This window comes from Mauremys mutica, chromosome 5 (assembly GCF_020497125.1).
Source record: "Mauremys mutica isolate MM-2020 ecotype Southern chromosome 5, ASM2049712v1, whole genome shotgun sequence".
Lineage (NCBI taxonomy): Eukaryota > Metazoa > Chordata > Testudines > Geoemydidae > Mauremys > Mauremys mutica.
In genome coordinates, this window is record NC_059076.1 from 67,493,158 (window position 1) to 67,510,647 (window position 17,490).

Below are 17,490 nucleotides of genomic sequence, written 5' to 3' on the forward strand. Positions count from 1 at the left end.
TATTTGTTTTAAATACAAGACAAGGGAAAAACATTTTTACAAAAATAATCACCTGAAAGGTCGAATTCACTGCTGGCCTAAGCAGGTGGAATTCTGTGTGGGAATTTCTCCTTAGGGTATCAGTGAATGTGGCCCAAGGTGTGTGCGTGTGCCCATGTAATTTGCTTCATAACTCAGATTGAGAGTTAAGAACACTTAGTTTGTTGCACATTTATTGTTGTTAAACAATGCTGGCAAGAGGACAGCACATATCTTTACTCACTATTTCAGTCATTTCTGGCAACTTTGAAACAAATCAGTTACCTAATACGTGTGATTCAAATTTCCTTTCAATAATTGAAAATGTAATAGAAATATTTTGGTGTACCGTATTCCTGTGCATTGTGGTAGAAATAGTCCATGATTTAGCTTGTCATTTCTCTATGCAAGACCCAGAGCTGGGAATATTAAACTAACTTTTATTGCTGACTAATGAGAGACCAGAAGTATCAGTCTGAACCATGATATTTTTGCCCAGAGCGAAATACTGCAGTCTGTCCTTTATGGTCAGACAAAGCATTGTCAGAATTTTCTTCAAAATAGTTTTTGTATAATTTTACAGATTGAAAATTATAAGCTTCCTTCATAAAAGATGAAAGATCATAAGTACTAATATTTTAAAGGTGTTCTACAAAATTATTTGTTGGATTATTTTATTTTTCTGTTGAGGAAGGGTCTACTAGGATAGGAGTAATTAGTTTTGGTGTTAACTTCAGCAGCATACAAAATACTCAGAAAAGTAAGTGGGCTTCAGATCCTGTATTCAGCTGTTTTTTATGGCCTTGAACATAAAAAAATATACTAGTATACACATAGATAACTTTATGCATGTGATTGGTCATATTGAGTATAAAGTTACTCAAGCACACAAGTGTTTGCAGAATCAGGGCTTGATTGTTTTAAAAATGCTGTCTCTGATTTGAAGTAGTTTTTTTTTTTCCCCTCATTTTCTCCATCCATATTCCTTTACTTGTTGCCAATTCCTTGTTGTAATTCATTGCATGACTGTAAATGTGTAGATGTTTGATTACATCCACTGTTAGAGATTTTTCCTCATGAGTTAAATAAATATATCTTACATCAACACTTTATGTATTTTGTTTAAATACAGGCCCCTTTTAATGGTTTAATGTTCTGTGCAATTTTGATTTTTTCCAAATTTATTATGAATTTCTGAGTTAAGTCATTTCATTTGGCTCATTCGTATAACTCTTCTGCAGTTTTAAGATAAGAGATTATACTGGTTTGTCACAAACCGCCTTTATGTGGCAAGCATATTTGGGTCATGTGGAGGAAGGAATTGTTGATGGTTTTTTTTATAGATGTAACTTATACATCTAATCTACACCTGTTGTATAAATTACTTTTTAAGAATACGTAATGGGTTGGTGTAGATTTAAATCCAGTAATAAGAGCAAAAGCTCATCGTTAATCATTCTGTTTAAGTTCATAATGAATTTACAAGTCTGTTGGGAAATACATTATGAGAATGCCAGGTAGACTGTCAGTAAAACCTGAAATAATTACTGACAAATTATTTTTTGTAAAAAATCAATGTATAATTTAAATTAATTATTTAATTACTTGAGATCCTTTTGGGGGAAAATATTAAGAGCAGCAAGTTCAAATTGAAGTTATGGAAATTGAAGACTTTACCAAGCACTATAAAAATATCTTCATTATTTACATTCCTATCACATTGATATTATTTATATTCTATATACTGCATTTTCCAGTCAGTCACATCTGTGTAGATTGTCGCTTCCTCACTCTTCTGCCTTTTGGGCACCCAAAAGGCTTTTTGTTTGTTTTAAAATCAAAATTGTTTGAAAATCTAAATGTGTCTTTAAAATGGTACTGAAATGTATTCTCTGAAACTGATAGGAATGCAAAGTACATTATTTTAGTACAACTCCTGAGAGGTTCTGACCATTCACAATTCCCATTAGTCAGCAGCTCTCAGGATAGGCCTTCAGTTATCTAAAATTTAGAAGTTGGCATGAATAAACTAACACATTTTAAAAAAAAGATTTTGAAAACCCCCATATGAAATGAATGGTCAAGTATATTGGATTAGTCTTCAGTTGCATGATCTAATTTAGTGTCCATTGTGGGTATGTTTTGATTTGCGTGTTAAATACATTAAGCTCAATAATAAAAAATAAATAAAATAAAATAACTTCATCCAGAAAATAGATTGCATAGCTTTAGAGTAAACTAGATTCTTTAATTTTATTTTATACAAGTTCCTTACTTACCACATCACTGAAATGTTTGCTGAAAGATTATCAATATTTTACTTCACATTGGCCCAAGTGATTGTGTACCTAAAAAGCTGGTGTTCATAATAGTCAAAAAATGACATGCAAAATAGCATTTCTGAAGGAAGTTGGCTATAGTGAAAATGTTGATGAAATTATATAAAGATAGTTATAAAATGGAAAATGCATGACAATACTTTGCAAAAATTGTAAATAAAGCTAAGTGCATTATGTTTAATTGTTGCATGGATTACAGAACATTTACACAAACAGCCAATTTATCAGGGAACAGGACTCACCTTAAAATAATTTTAACATTATCTGATGATGGTATGTACTATAGCATGTCTGATAATGTTCATCTTTTCCTTTCTTCCTATATGGCATTCATTTCATTTTGGCTCACAGGAATGCACTAAACCTCAGGTATTGTAATTTATACATATGGTCCACTAACAGTTTTACTTGTAAGTTTCCAGTGTGATTAATTGTGTCATAATACCAATGCAGTGTTATGTCCTACCTTTGTTTTCTTTATTGATGTTTTCTGTATTTCTTCTATAGTGGGAATGCTTAAAATAAATGCGGGATTTGGTGACAGCACACAGTCTCCTTAACCTGATTACAGTAGATCCTCAGAGTTAGATACCTCAGGAATGGAGGTTGTCCGTAACTGAAATGTTCCATAACTGACAAAATTCAGCTCCGGCTCCAGGTTCCATAGGCAGCTTCCTTGCAGGTAGCTTCTTTCTCTGCTGGAGCAAGCTTGTCCCGTGATTGCAGTGGGCTGGGAAGGGTGGTGGTGGTGAAAACAGTGCATCTCCTTCCCCGCAGGGGAACTGGGAGTGGTGAAAACAGCAACCTCCCTCCCAAGGGGTGTGTGTGAAAACAGCACCCATGGCTCACATGAAAGCATCACAGACCCCAGTGCCATTCTTGCTCTGGCTGCCTTGAGTTGGCAGTGAGGGCTCACAGCTTCCCCTGTGAAACTGTAAGTGGGTGGGGGTGAGGGTAGAGGTGGGGACAGGCAGCCCATATGTGCCTATCTTTAAGATTCAATACAGGCATAGTACTGTATTTGCTTTTTTTGGTTTCCGCTGCTGTCTGATTGGTTACTTCTGGTTTCACATGGTGTCTGGTTGACCAGTTAGACTGTAACTCTGGTGTTCGTATCTTTGATGATCTACTGTAATTTACCTTCTTCCTTGCCTTCATGACATCACAAGATTGAGGCGATATCACTGGAGGATGATGTGCAATGCACAGAAATAAAGAAAATAGTATATTTAACATAATGCATTTATGTATTTCCTCAGGATAGATAACTTATTAGACTTTTGTATTGGTTCCAAAAATAAAGTCCATTTGTAGCTGTTCTGCCCTTGCACTTTGTAAGGTCAGGAAAATAAGTTGGAGAAATGAAAAAGTAGGCAGTGGAAATTTTGTTAGCTGAAAATTTGTAGGTTTTGCTTTTGCCATTTTGCTGCTGTTTGATTCAGCATGAGACAAGTGAGATTAGACTTTATTACGGCACTCTTCAGTTGCTCTTGATTGAAATGAGGAAGGAGTTTGAATGGGCTTACCAGAACATGTTGAAGAATCACTGTCGGGAAAGTCATGTCTGAGTGAATAAGTGAAGTTCTAGATTGGAGCCTGTCTCACTTGAACAAAAATTAAAAGATTGTAGGATTTCTGTCTCAGATCAACTCTTAAATACCAACATGCTATGAAGACCTAGATGTCATGCTTTATGATTTTAAATTTTACTTTTAATTACATTGATGCAAATGGAAAAAAAACACTTAATCATATACTATATGTGATACTTTATAGGAATGTATTTGGTATATTTTGTGCCACAGAGTTAGTGATGTAAAACATAAAGAAATCCCTTTGGTATGTAGAGCTTGGTTGACAAATTAAAAGAACAAGTTTCTTTAAGATCCTTGCTTTGAGCAAAATATTCTTTTTTTTTTTTTTGCTTTATCCTTCTGACCTTATAGCCGGAAATTTGATTACTATTTTTTAGCTAACCCTACGCTACACTGCTAATGAACTATTGTACTGGCACTCAATTCATTTGTGTGTTTGAAGGTTTCTTGTTCTTTGGGATTATCAAAAGGGCTTCAGTGCTGTTTCTTACAAAGCTGTTAGGTGTGAAATAGCCTGTTGTGCTGAAATACCATCTTTTTGTAACAATAAAAATATATTTTTATCTTTCTAGGAGCCCAATCCTCATCTCTTTTGAAATCAATGGTAAAACTCCCCATGACTTAGGTGGGGTAAAAATTGAGCTCTAAATGCACAGTAATAGTAGGGAAATACAGTCCAGTGTTAACTATGGTAGTTCAAATTCTTACTAGAATGTGAGGGGGCATACTTCATCATTGATACAATATGTTGGGTTAATAGTCCTTCTTAATAGTCTTAAATATGAATGATCATATGAAATAGATCAGGATTCTGATCTTAAGTATGACCCTTAAAAATTAATGTAGTTTTCTAGACAGTTTTTTTTAAGAGGATCAGAATAGAACAGTGTAGGAGAGGTATTCTAGTAATAGCTTCAGATAGTTAAATATGCAAGAGTTTCATATTAATCTAACCGGTGGAATGCTTAAAGTTGATCTTAAAATGGGGATTTTGGTGTCTTTGCATGTATTATAGTCAGAGCTGGTTGCCTATAGTTAGAGATGCTCAACAAAGCATTTTCCCTTATAAGCCTTTATTTTTGGTGACTTACAACTTTGCCAAACTTTAACCATTTGGGCTGGAATTTTTCATGCTTTGTATCTTCTTGAGATTTTTTTTAAAACTTCAGCAAAAACAGCTATTTCCATTAATAAGATTAGGGAAAATTAGATAGGTTTACCAAAGTACAATTTTTGTAGGTGTTCTAGTGCCCATGTGCCAGAATTGGGGCTGCTCTGTAATAATTTATGAAAACTGTGTTGATGTTTGCTTAGTATCTGAATATGTTGGTTTAGATTAATAGGGTCTGTAAGAAAACACAAGCAGACAGGAAAAAGAATGTCTCAAGATAAGCCACATGTTCACAAACACTTGAGGGTTCTTAGGAGACAATGCCTGGTGATAAAAGGGCCTGTGAATACCTAACAGGAAAGAGAATTGTAGCAGGGTTTAAAAAGGGACTCTCGAGAGGGGGGATTGTTTGGGGGAACTGAGCTGACAAAGGTACGTGCCGGGGTGTCTGAAGAAGTTGGGTGTTCCTAGGTTACCATGATGGAATGGTAAGCCTTTAGGTAAGATAGATATTCATATAGATTGCTTTTTTTCTAAAATCCTTTTTTTCCCTACATGCTTTGTTCCCACTGCTAAAATAAACAATACTTTGGTTTTAGAAGATTGTTTTGTAAGCTATGGTTTCAGTCTCTTGAAAGGAAGAACCTCATTTGCCAATCCCTAGGTGCAGGGTAAACACAGCTGTGCACAAGGATCTGTAGCCTAGGGTTTGGTGTAAGAGTGAGAGAATAGCAGAATTATAACCTGGAATAGGTAAAGGCATGAGGCCTGACATTTGAAGGGGTTGCACCCAGAGACTAGAAAGGGATAGAGGTGCGGCTGGGCCTGTAACCATGACGGTCTAGTACAGGGGTGGGCAAACTTTTTGGGCCGAGGGCCACATCTGGGTGGGGAAATTGTATGCAGGGCCGGGGCGGGGGTTGGGGTGCAGGAGGGAGTATGGGATGTGGGAGGGGGTGTGGTGTGCTGGAAGGGGCTCAGGGCAAGGGATTGGGGCACAGGAGGGGTGCAGGGCATATGAGGGAGCTCGGAAGGGGGTTGGCGTGCAGGAGGGGTGAGAGGTGTAGGCAGAGGGCTTAGCCCAGGGAGTTGGGGGGCGGGGTGCAGGAGGGGTTCGGGCTCCGGCCCGTGCCACTTACCTAAAGCGGCTCTGGGGTGGCAGCGGTGCGAACCGGGGCCAGGGTAGGCTCCCTGCACGCCTGCCCTGGCCCCACGCTGTGCCGTTCCGGAAAGCGCTGTGGCCCCTGGGGGAAGAGGGGTGGAGGGCTCCGCATGCGCTGCCCTTGCCGCGCCTCCAGGTACCTCCCCCAAAGCTCCCATTGGCCATGGTTCCCCGTTCCCAACCAATGGGAGCTGCGGGAGGCAGTGCCTGTCGGCAAGAGCAACACATGGAGCCCTCTGCCCCCCCGCCCCTGGGGGGCTGCAGAGAAGTGGTGCCGGCCGCTTCTGAGACCGGTGTGGGGCCTGCAGCACCACGGGGGGCAATCCCACGGGCCGGATCCAAAGCCCTGAGGGGCCGGATCCGGCCCGTGGGCCGTGGTTTGCCCACCCCTGGTCTAGTACATCCATGATTTGGAGCATGAACATAAGCCGGGAGGGGTAGTGCTAGGGTCAGACAGATATCTTCTACTGTCCCCATGAAAATCTGTTCAGATTGGAACAAGTTGTAAGATTGAAAATTGCCATTTGAACATAATCAATAAAGCTTTAAGTAACTAGCTGCTGATAGTCTTTGGAAAAATTCCTAGTGCACTGGACATGCTCCTCAACCCACTGAGCTTGATGATGGCTGCAGTTGCAATTCCATTGGCCTATGGGAAGGAGTGGTGGGTAGGGAGTCATACATTCTAGTCTCTGCTCTTTCACTTAAAGGTTTTTAATAATTATATAAACTTCTCAGTCCTTATTAGTGAGCCAGCCCTTCTACCCCTTAGGCATTGGACAAATATCATGCCCTCCCTCTCCCTCAGTTTTGCAAATGAGAGTTCACACAAGGCCACTTTGAGCAGAACTGGGAACAGAACAGAGTTTCTAAGGGCAGGTCTACACTAAGGGCGGGGGTCGAACTAGGGTACGCAAGTTCAGCTACGTGAATAGCGTAGCTGAATTCAAAGTACCCTAGTTCAAACTACTCACCCGTCCAGACGCCGCGGAATCGAAGTCCGCGGCTCCAAGGTCGACTCCGCCACCGCCTTTTGCAGTGGTGGAGTACCGGAGTCGACCGCGGCGCTTCCGGAGTTCGAACTATCGCGTCTAGATCAGACGCGATAGTTCGAACTCCGAGAAGTCGAACTCACCGCGTCGACCCGGACGGTAAGTGTAGACTAGCCCTGAGTCTCATCCTCAGCAACACTTTCAGAATAAATAAATCAAATCTGTGTACTTTGCTGTACTCTCTATAACCAGAACCACTCCCCTCCAAAGCCAGAAATAGAACCCAGGAATCCTGACATTCAACTGCTAGTCTAGCAGATTGTTTTGTAAACCAGTGGCTCTCAACCTTTCCAAACAACTGTACCCCTTTCAGGAGTCTGATTTGCCTTGCATAGCCCCAAGTTTCACCTCACTTAAACTACTTGCTTACAAAATCAGACATAAAAATACAAAAGTGTCACAGCACACTATTACTGAAAAATTACTTACTTTGTTTTTTTACCATATAATTATAAAATAAATCCACTGGAATATAAATACTGTACTTGCATATCAGTGTATACTATATATAGTAATATAAACAAGTCATTGTCTGTCTGAAATTTTAGTTTATACTGACTTTGCTAGTGCTTTTGTTGTAGCCTGTTGTAAAGCTAGGCAAATATCTAGATGAGTTGATGTACCCCAGAAGACCTTGATGTACCCCTGGTTAAGAACGACTGGTGTAAACCACTGCCAAAATGTATGTTGCATCTAACTCTGTTTGTTGAGCCACATAGAAGATAACAGCCTAGAGGTTTGCTTTGGTCTAAAGGTCCTGGGTTCAAGCACTTGTTAATGACCCCTGTGGTGTCGGTAGGAGTCTATATGATGGAATTTGGGTTTTTTTCTTTTTCTAAAGCTTAGGAAATCAAATACAGAAAACTACATTTAAAAATGTTATGGGTTGCAAATTCAAGCATTCAGTGATTAGGGACACCAGGTTTAAGGTTGCCCGGGTAACCTTAATTTATCTGCCTTGTGTGTATGCATTATGACAATCTTTAATTACATGATCATATACTCTTTGTTCTGCAGGACTCCTGCTTCATTCAGTACACAGGATAGACTATGACTGAAGCTAAGGACCAAGGATGTTCTCTTGTATTTAATAAATTGGAATAGAACCCAGGAGAGCTGTGTTCTATTCCAGACTCTGCCATAGGCTTCCTATATGATATTAGGCAAGACATTTTAATATTAAAAGAATAAGAGTTACATGACTGGCTGATCCAACTACACTGTGAATATCTCAAGCTTTTAAAAAAGTGAACAGTCTAAATGCTTGTGATATTGGCTAATGTTTACTTAGTTCTCGAGCTTTTGGAGTAGCACATACATGTAAATTTTAAACAGGAGGAAAAGATTTGATGTATAATTGTATGGAAAAAAATGTTTAAACTGGAGGTGTGGATATTAATGGATTAGATAGATGTAAGGAATGGGGGTTATACATGTATTGCTACCAGTCTTAGGATGGATGGGATTCCTGTGACATTCATGGGCACCCTCTAATACATTGAGTTTTGGAAGAGTTAAGGGAAGTGATGCCTCTTTAGATCAGCCCTGATTCTTGTCTTAGGAGTCAAGGGCCTTTCTCTGCATTTTAGCTAGGACTATATGGAATGAGGGAAAGTCCCTGTTCAGATCCCAGGGAAATGCCACCATGACCTCACATAAAAAGAATAAAGGATCAGAATAAAAGAATAGAGGGATTAGAAAAGGGATATCATAAAAGAACACTAAGTCCAATTATAAAGAAAGCAAATTTAAAGAAATTAAAAATGCATTCACTTCTAATAGGTAAGAATGCAAAGCATATTCCTCAACAATCCAGACTTTATGGCACTGTAATATGCTTCACTAATGCAATTACCTTGCTTTTAAACTCAAATGTTCTGTCTGCTAATTTCAGTGCTCCTTATTTTGTACAGTAAATTGATGCCAATATAGTCATATACTTAAAGCTGACTTTCCAATTTGATTTTTATATAATACTTCAGCCATCATAGTTTTGTATCAAAGTGAATCTAAGAACATGATTTGTCAGCCCACATGCACTTTATATCAATCACAAGAAATGAGGTTAATATGAAAAGACCACTGTTAGTCTCTTCAAGACCCCAACAGCTTCAATTTCATATTCCTCATAATCTTAACAAATTTCTAATATATTTTATTTATTTATTTATTTTATTTTAATATAGATTCTTTTACTAAAAATCCTTATATCAGGCGTGTGTTCATTCCAGAATGCTGATTTCATATGTAGTTCCTCCATTCTCACTGAGTTTATTTGCAGAAGATGAGTAAATATGTTGCCAGAGCTGTGCAGATGAAGCAAGAATACAGTGAGGGATTTGGGAAGGTGCAAGCATAAAGAGAATATGGATCAGGAAAGTGTTATGTTCACAGCATGCACACGGAAAAAAACATAATACTCTTGCTGGAAGGTTACAACATAACACTACTTTATTTCTTAGCATTCAGAGCTGTAATGCTCAAGAACCCCAAAACAAAGACAAAGCAGGCTGCTCCCTGAAACAGACACAAACTCACCCCACCTTACTCTAGGCTGGTTCTCTGCAGACTGCTGCTAATCCCAGATCACACACTTCCTTACAGAGCCTGGTAGCATGCAAGCAGGACCAGGAAAACCACTGGGGAATTTAAAGTGATGGCTTACAATTTTAACAGTTTTCAGGGGGTTTAATGCCCACACTTTTGTACATGAATACATATTTGTATAAATGTCTATATAACATCTGAAACTTAAAAATTTAAAATGATTTAAAGGTTATGTCTATTTGCAAAGGAGTGAGGGTTGGTCCATAATGCTGTAGAACCTTCAGGCTCTTTTATCAGGAAGAATATTTATGCCTAGTATTTTTTTTTTAAAGAATCAGTATTTAATTTTAAAATATTCTTCTGTTTTTAGCTAGCTTTATTTTAATATAATTTCATGGTGATATCATCTCAAATTTGCAGAGATTATCAAGATAAAATATATTTAACTTACTCTAACATAAATAATCAAATGCTGAATGTGTATATATAATATTAAAATTACTTGTTTCTGAAGTGTGTGTATGTATGTACTGTATAAGTGAGTGTGTATCTTTAAGAATGAGACATAAACTCACAAAAACGAGGAAATTCTGGGTTACGATGCCATTTGCCCAGAAAGCAAAGGATTTCTGAGACTAGTACAGCTTTAGCTAACCTTGCTTTGTCTAGAAATTGCAATACAATGGTCCTCTGTGGAGATGCCAAGGAACAATAGGTGAATATACATACATACAGTACTGTTTCATGTGTGCTTCCAGGAAATCATGGCCTCCTAGCCTCAGAATTGGTTAACAGGATATACTTCTGTCTTTTTACTATTTTAAGGTATTTCTGTTTTTTAATCAGGATGTGTAAAATTATCATTTTATTCCATAGAATATACAGGTGATGGATTAAATAGGTAATGTAAATCAGAAATGCGTCTGTTAAAACAGAGATTGTTCTTTCTTCCTGTTAGTGGCATGCAATTGCAAATTAATGCAAAGCAGTTCAGAATTGTATGCAGTGTGCTGTTTATCCAAGTTTCAGCTTCTGTCTGAAGATGTCTATTTTTGTATATTACATCATCTCTGCTGCAGAACTTGTGTATCCATTGGGATTTGCTGTTCTTTCATTCCCCTTGGAAAGAGAGCTTGTACTGATGTCATAATTGGACCCATCTTTTGGTTGCATTTGGAAATTCAAAGTAGAGTACTGTGTATCAAGTCATACCGTGTTTCAGGCAATTTAGCTGTCAGTAATAATACTGCCAGTTTGGTTTCTGTTTTCAATTTGTGAATATTGACAATGCTCTGTTTGTAAACATGTAAGAACTTTCTTAAGAAAAATATAGATTTACCACAATAGGGATGAGTTTTTATCGTCATTGGCTTATGAGGTGGATTTCTTTTTTTACTGTTACAATGTATAATTTTGGCTAGCTGACATGGGGCTATTGATGTAGCATTAAATGCTAGGTTTATCTTTAAAACAAAATGTATGCTCACTGTTTCAACAGAAAAATCAAGTTCTCATGCATAACTCTGGTCTCCTAAGCTGATCATTCCCAGTGAAAAAATAGCTAGAATTTCTGGTATTTATCTTTAAAAATTGTAATTGTGGCATTTTCTTTTGTTTTTTTTAACAATTAGTATAGAATATCTACCTTCAGGTTAAGGTTATACAGTATCAAACAATATCTTACATGTGTATTGTTATGGGGGGTGGTCTATGTGTGAATAGACTTGAGGTTTTTTATATTGTTTGCACAGCTCTTTAAAAGATGCAGACTTTGTTGGGATATCAACACCATTTAGATAAATAGAAAGATAATAAATATCCAGGTCCTTTAATACTTGCTCTCTCTTTAAAGATTGTTAATAAGGGTGCTAATCCTAAGGTGGTTTTTTAGTTATTTTGAATCTTCTTAAATTACCATTTTACAGAAAGAATTTACTTAAAAGGGTAGAGTTCAAAGCTCTTGTAAAATATTTGTTTTAATGAAGCATTTAAACTAAGCATTACTAACAAAATATACAATTAAAAATGCATGAGCCATCACATTTCAGAACAGTGTATTAGAAAACCTATTCCTCCTTCACCTACTACCAAGACTTAGGGCATATCCACACTGCAGGAGGGCATTGCTGCAGCTATGTTGCTGTAGTGCCATGACATAGGAGTTTTCCATTGCTGTAGTTAATCCAAATCCCCAAGCAGAGTAGCTAAATTAATGGAAGAATTATTTTGTCAATTTACCCATTTCCACACCCCTGACTGATATAGCTATGTCTGTCTTTGTCTAAGGGCTTGTCTTCACTATGGGGATAAGTAGACCTAAGATATACTACTCCAGCTACGTGAATAATGTAGCTGGAGTCGACATACCTTAGGTTGACATACCCCCGGTGTCTTCACTGCACCGCATCTATGGGAGACACTCTCTGGTCAACTTCCCTTACTCTTCTCGGAAAGCTGGAGTACCGGGGACGACTGGAAAGCGCCCTGCTGTCGATTTAGCAGCTCTTCACTAGATTTGCTAAATCGATCCCTGCGTCAGTTGCAACAGTGACGATCTCCCCATGGTGAAAACCCAGCCCTAAGTTTTAAGTGTAGATCTTGACTCAAGCTCAGCATATGATACTTTTCTTCCCAAATTTCAGAGTTTTAACAATGGTTGAGAACAGTGGCGCCTTGCAGTCCTTGCAACTGTCAAATACTTCAGAGGAAAATCAGAATTGTCTAACTCTGTTGTGCCTACTTAGTATTAGCAGTTAATGGCAATATCTAAAGGGCTCAACTTTGATTGGGGTCCTGTTTTGTTAGGTTCTGTACAAACACATAGTGAGATGGTCCCTGAAGAATTCGCAGTCTGAACAGGCAAGACACACAAAAGGCAGAAGGTGAAACAGAAGCACAGACAGGTGATGTAACTAGCCCGAGGTCAGCTAACAGATTAGTGGCTGAGCCAGGATCATAACCTAGAACTCCAGCTCCCAGTCAAATGCCCTGTCAAATACACTGCACTGTCACAAGGATATTCCATGTATTTGGGCTAAATATGCCCTGTATTTCATGTGCTCCCTTGTATTTTTTCTGGCTTTGTTGTTTGTTTGTTTGTTTGTTTGTTCTGAAGGAATTATTTTAAAAGTTCATAAAAATTAAACATAGGGAAATCCTTACAATCAACTGCTTTGGTGCCAGTCGTCCAGAGCGTGTCTGACTTGAAACAATGTAAAAGAAGTTGTCTAAGGTTTATTCAGGATGGATCCTTAAGGTTATTGATAGCAGGATAGTTTATCATTTGTGATGTACTACTGCACACTGAGAGTGCTTGCAGAACCTGAATAGGAATCAGATTAATTTTAGTGGGATATAGTTGCATCTCTTTTATTTAGAAGCTCTACTTGATTAGAAGTGGTATTTAAGGGTGAATCACAGGTGTTCAAAAACACTTGTTTGTAAGATTCCAAAAGAGGAAATGCAGCTGTTTAAACATGTAATTAGCATTGTATTTTAACAAAATTTTCAAGTCTTTTGGATGTCTGCAACTCAGAGTGCTGCTTCCTCTGGCTGAGTGACATCACATCTACTATTAAACATGGATACACATTCCATTATAAACCTTTGTTTCCAAAGAGTCTTAACTTGGTAAAATTTTGGACAGAAATTCATCATGTCCACAAGTGCATATTTAGTGTAAGTGTTGAACAAAAATCAGTTACCATTTGAGTTATTTATCCATAAATAAAGATGTAAAGTAAAATTTTTGAGTGCCTAAGTCAGTTTTGTAAATAAGATTTAGGCATTTTCAAAAATTTTACTTAATGTCCCCTTTACGGGGAAAAAAATCTTCAATCCACATATAGCTTTCAGTGAAGAAATAGCCTTAGTGTAAAGAAATTGTTACTAACAGAAATGTTGAGATTGATAAAAAGTGCCTGCAATATATTTGTAGAAGTTTGATTTACAAATACATTTCTAAGCATTTGAAAATGTACTGACCGTGCACACTGCAATACTACATTTTAATTTTTGTTTTCAATGTGGGCCAAGTCTATGACATGTATGAAGTTTGTAAACTTCACCCATGTGTATCAGAGCACTAATAACTTCTAATTTTTCAAAAGGCTATATGTATCTTGTACTACTACAAAATTAAAAATAATTCTCATGAATTTGTAGAAACTCATCTTAATCCATATCTCTGAAGCGAGTTAAGATGACCACATAAAATGAATAAAATATGGAGTTTAGTTAAATGTCAGGTGTAGCTATTTGTAGTATATTTGACATGCATCCAACGAAGTGGGTATTCACCCACGAAAGCTCATGCTCCAATACGTCTGTTAGTCTATAAGGTGCCACAGGACTCTTTTCTGCTTTTAGTATATTTGAATAACTTATGTTCACAGATTTCTTTTTTGTTCATCTAGAAATTGTCTTTTTTCTGGCTAAACTTTCAGAGAGATTCAGTACAATTTTAGTGCTGCTTGGCACAAAACCAGCACAACCAATAGTGCTGTCTATATCAATGAGCATAGCTGAGATATGAAAACTAGGGTATACTGGACTAAAAATAATTTGTTAAAATGCCAATTTATATTTTTAATTTTTATTATATCTCACTCGTTTTTTCACCTCCCCAAGTTACCTAGTGAGTTTTGAAAGATATGGAAATATCCATGACAATAGAGGAAAGATACTTAGTTAGCATACCAGTAACCACACTGACAATAAATAACAGAAAACAAAATGGTGTAGAATTAAAACTAGACATCCACAATTTCTATGTTTGGTAGGACTAAGATGTTACTTGCTTTTTTTTCACTGATAGATTATAGAATTTGCAAAGTGTTTTAGTATTCTTTTAAATAAGTTAAAATTGTTAATATAGCATAACTCTATTTTGTTACTGATGTTTGAATTAATTGACCTTGTTACTGGAGGGGGCAATCCAGTGAAGAGTTGTCACCATTTGCTCTGCAACCCTGGATACCTTTACGATGTTCTGCTGGTGAAGCTCTCTGCCTGGTATGCTCATAACCAGCCTATGAGCAAGCAGGTCACACCCTGAAGCATCCGTGTGCTGGACAGCCCTGCTTCAGCAGCTCTTACCCGAGCAGCTTGTCTATAGCCCCACTCTTGCTTCCATCAGCCTTGTCTACAACTAGCAAGGTGATTTCAGTGCACTCTCAGTCCTGAATTTTACCAAAACCATGTGCTCTGCAATGTCCAGCCCTCTCTTGGACAATTCAGGGAAATAATAAGGTTAATTTGTTCCTCTAAAGAGACAAAAGTGCATTACAGCTTATTAACTTAACTGGGGTAACTACACCCTTCCATTTAAACACAACACTGAGTTGGTTGGGGTATGTAATAAGAGTTTCAGATACCTCTCTTCTTAGCCAAAATCCAACGAGGCATACTCAAATGTTAGAAACAATGTCCCATTTACTAAAATTTGGGGTAAGAGAGAACAAGTCTCCAAGGATGACCAGAGACGACAGACACTCGCTCCTTTTTTCACCTAATTCTGAAAGAACATTTTGGTAGCCCATAAGGTCATTTCCTCTCTGTCTCGGTGGTCTCAAATGGAAAGGATCAAGTCTGAACTTTCTCAAAACCATCGGGCTTACAGTCATAAAGGAAGCCATCTTGTCTGGGTGACGAGCCTATGGTGCCCAGTAATTAACACTAATACTCTGGTCCAAGGAAGCAGTGAAGAGCATAAATTGGCTAGAGTTCAAGGTAATCCACCTGGTTCTCAAAAATATCCTACCACTGTATCCTCATGACAACAGTCAACTGGGACAGCTGTGGTGTACATGAACAAGCAAGGAGGTACACAGCCATCCACTCTCAACAAGGAAATTCTTATGCATGGGATAGAGAAGAAGCTAAAATTCATTTGGGCACTTCCACATCTCTGGAGAACTCAATTCCATAGCAGGTAAATAGAAGACAAAATAAGGACCCAATGGAGTAGGTGTTCTATCCCATGTTCTTTCAAGCTAACAACATGGAGATTTGGGTCTCCGTTACTGAGCCTTCTCCCTTATCCTTCCGCCCAAATCGGAATGCCAAATTCTTTTCAAGACACAAGAATCAGAGTTCTCCAGTCTTATAATGCCCTCAATCAAACTTGGCCTCAGAGGGTCATGTATGCCTTCCCTCCCACACCACACACCCTGCTGTTTTTCACAGTTAGAAAGCAGAAGGCACAGTAGTCCTAGTGTTTTTATGCTGTCATTGAGATCCTTGTTTTCCTATCTGATTAGTACATTCTTGTAACTACTTTCCACCTACCAAGATGAGAGAACCTGCTAAATAATGGGATGACCTCATAGCCATCCAGACTCAATGAGACTCCAATTATCTGTTTGGATATGGAAAGGAGACAGTTAAAGCAACAAAGCTCTTTCTGCACAGTAATTACTGACATCCAGAAAATAGTCATCCACTTCAGAATGAACTAGTCAAGGACAGATTTCGTTATAGGTGCGCAGAGTTAGTATATAGAAGCAAACTGCTTGTATAGTGGAAGAAAATATTGCGAAGAAATAGTTTTTTTTTTCACAGCGGTTATTGTAAGATAATGGTTGAAGGAAAAATTATTTTTAAAACTCTAATCATTGTGCCTTTATGGCCAGAAATATAAATCCAAAATTATTATTACATTTTTAGTGTTTAACAGTAATAATAAAAGCAGGTCTATATTTCCTTTAAAACCAATAATGTTAATAATACAGTATTAAACTCCATCTAGATTTATGTAGATGGTAAAAAATTGCTTTTATGGAAAATGTATATAAAATTAAAATCAGAATACATGAATTTTTTACATAAATGACTGATAAGCATAGAGGTTATATCAAATATTAATGGCATAGGCTTTAAATAATCTTTTAAAATAAAATTTTAGACAGTTGAACCATGATATATGAGTTACAGGAGTGCAAAACAGTGAATGGAAAAAAGGTCACTAGTGCAAAAACACACTTCTTTGGAATAAACCATAATTAAAAATAAAATACAAAAGTGTTTTTGCATGCTGAGTCTTTGTGGGAAGGTTTTATCTAAAGTAGGTTTTTCCAGCTAAATTATAAATCCTGAAAATGGGACACAAACACTCACTACAAAGAGTGCCACAAGCAGTTCCACAGTTGCTTCATATTTTTGTTCTAAAGCAATTGTCAACAGTCAGAAATGAAGACTTGATGATGGTTTTAGAATACTTTTTGTACGCTTTGCACCTTGCTGATGTTTTGAGGAATATGACATACAAAGATAAGAATGTTTTCTCTACTAAAAACGGAGAGCTGAGTACACAAGGTGACAAATCGGTTTGTAATCAAAGGGAAGATTGCAGACCACAATGCATCAAGCCCAGCTGAGGCACCAGTCTGACTGTACTCCGGCCTTGTCATTATATTAAAGATCCGGATTATAGATTCATCTGCAGTAATAGCTCAACATAAGGGCATTTGTTCAAACGTTCTGTAACATTAGTAAATGGGTTATCAAAATAGCAGTCATTACAATGAAGTAAGTGTAGCTTTGGTGTTGCCGGGATATTAATTGATTGCAATGAGCTTCATTAATTTAATAATGCCACTGCCTGTCTGTTTTAAAAGGTAAAGTGGTGATATTTATCATATTTAATCCTTTATGTTTTGGCTGAAGT

General features: G+C 37.6%; 1 protein-coding gene and 1 long non-coding RNA gene across 2 annotated transcripts in view; one reads left to right on the forward strand and one right to left on the reverse strand.

Annotated features, from left to right (window-relative positions):
• The window catches only part of LOC123371691, an 82,152-nt gene extending 79,086 nt beyond the window's left edge, over positions 1-3,066 (reverse strand). Inside the window, exon 1 of the long non-coding RNA XR_006579905.1 lies at positions 2,824-3,066. This is a non-coding gene — a long non-coding RNA (uncharacterized LOC123371691). The remainder of the gene's footprint in view (positions 1-2,823) is intronic.
• RAPGEF2 (Rap guanine nucleotide exchange factor 2) overlaps positions 1-17,490 on the forward strand; it is a 307,928-nt gene that overhangs the window by 171,527 nt on the left and 118,911 nt on the right. The window lies entirely within an intron of this gene.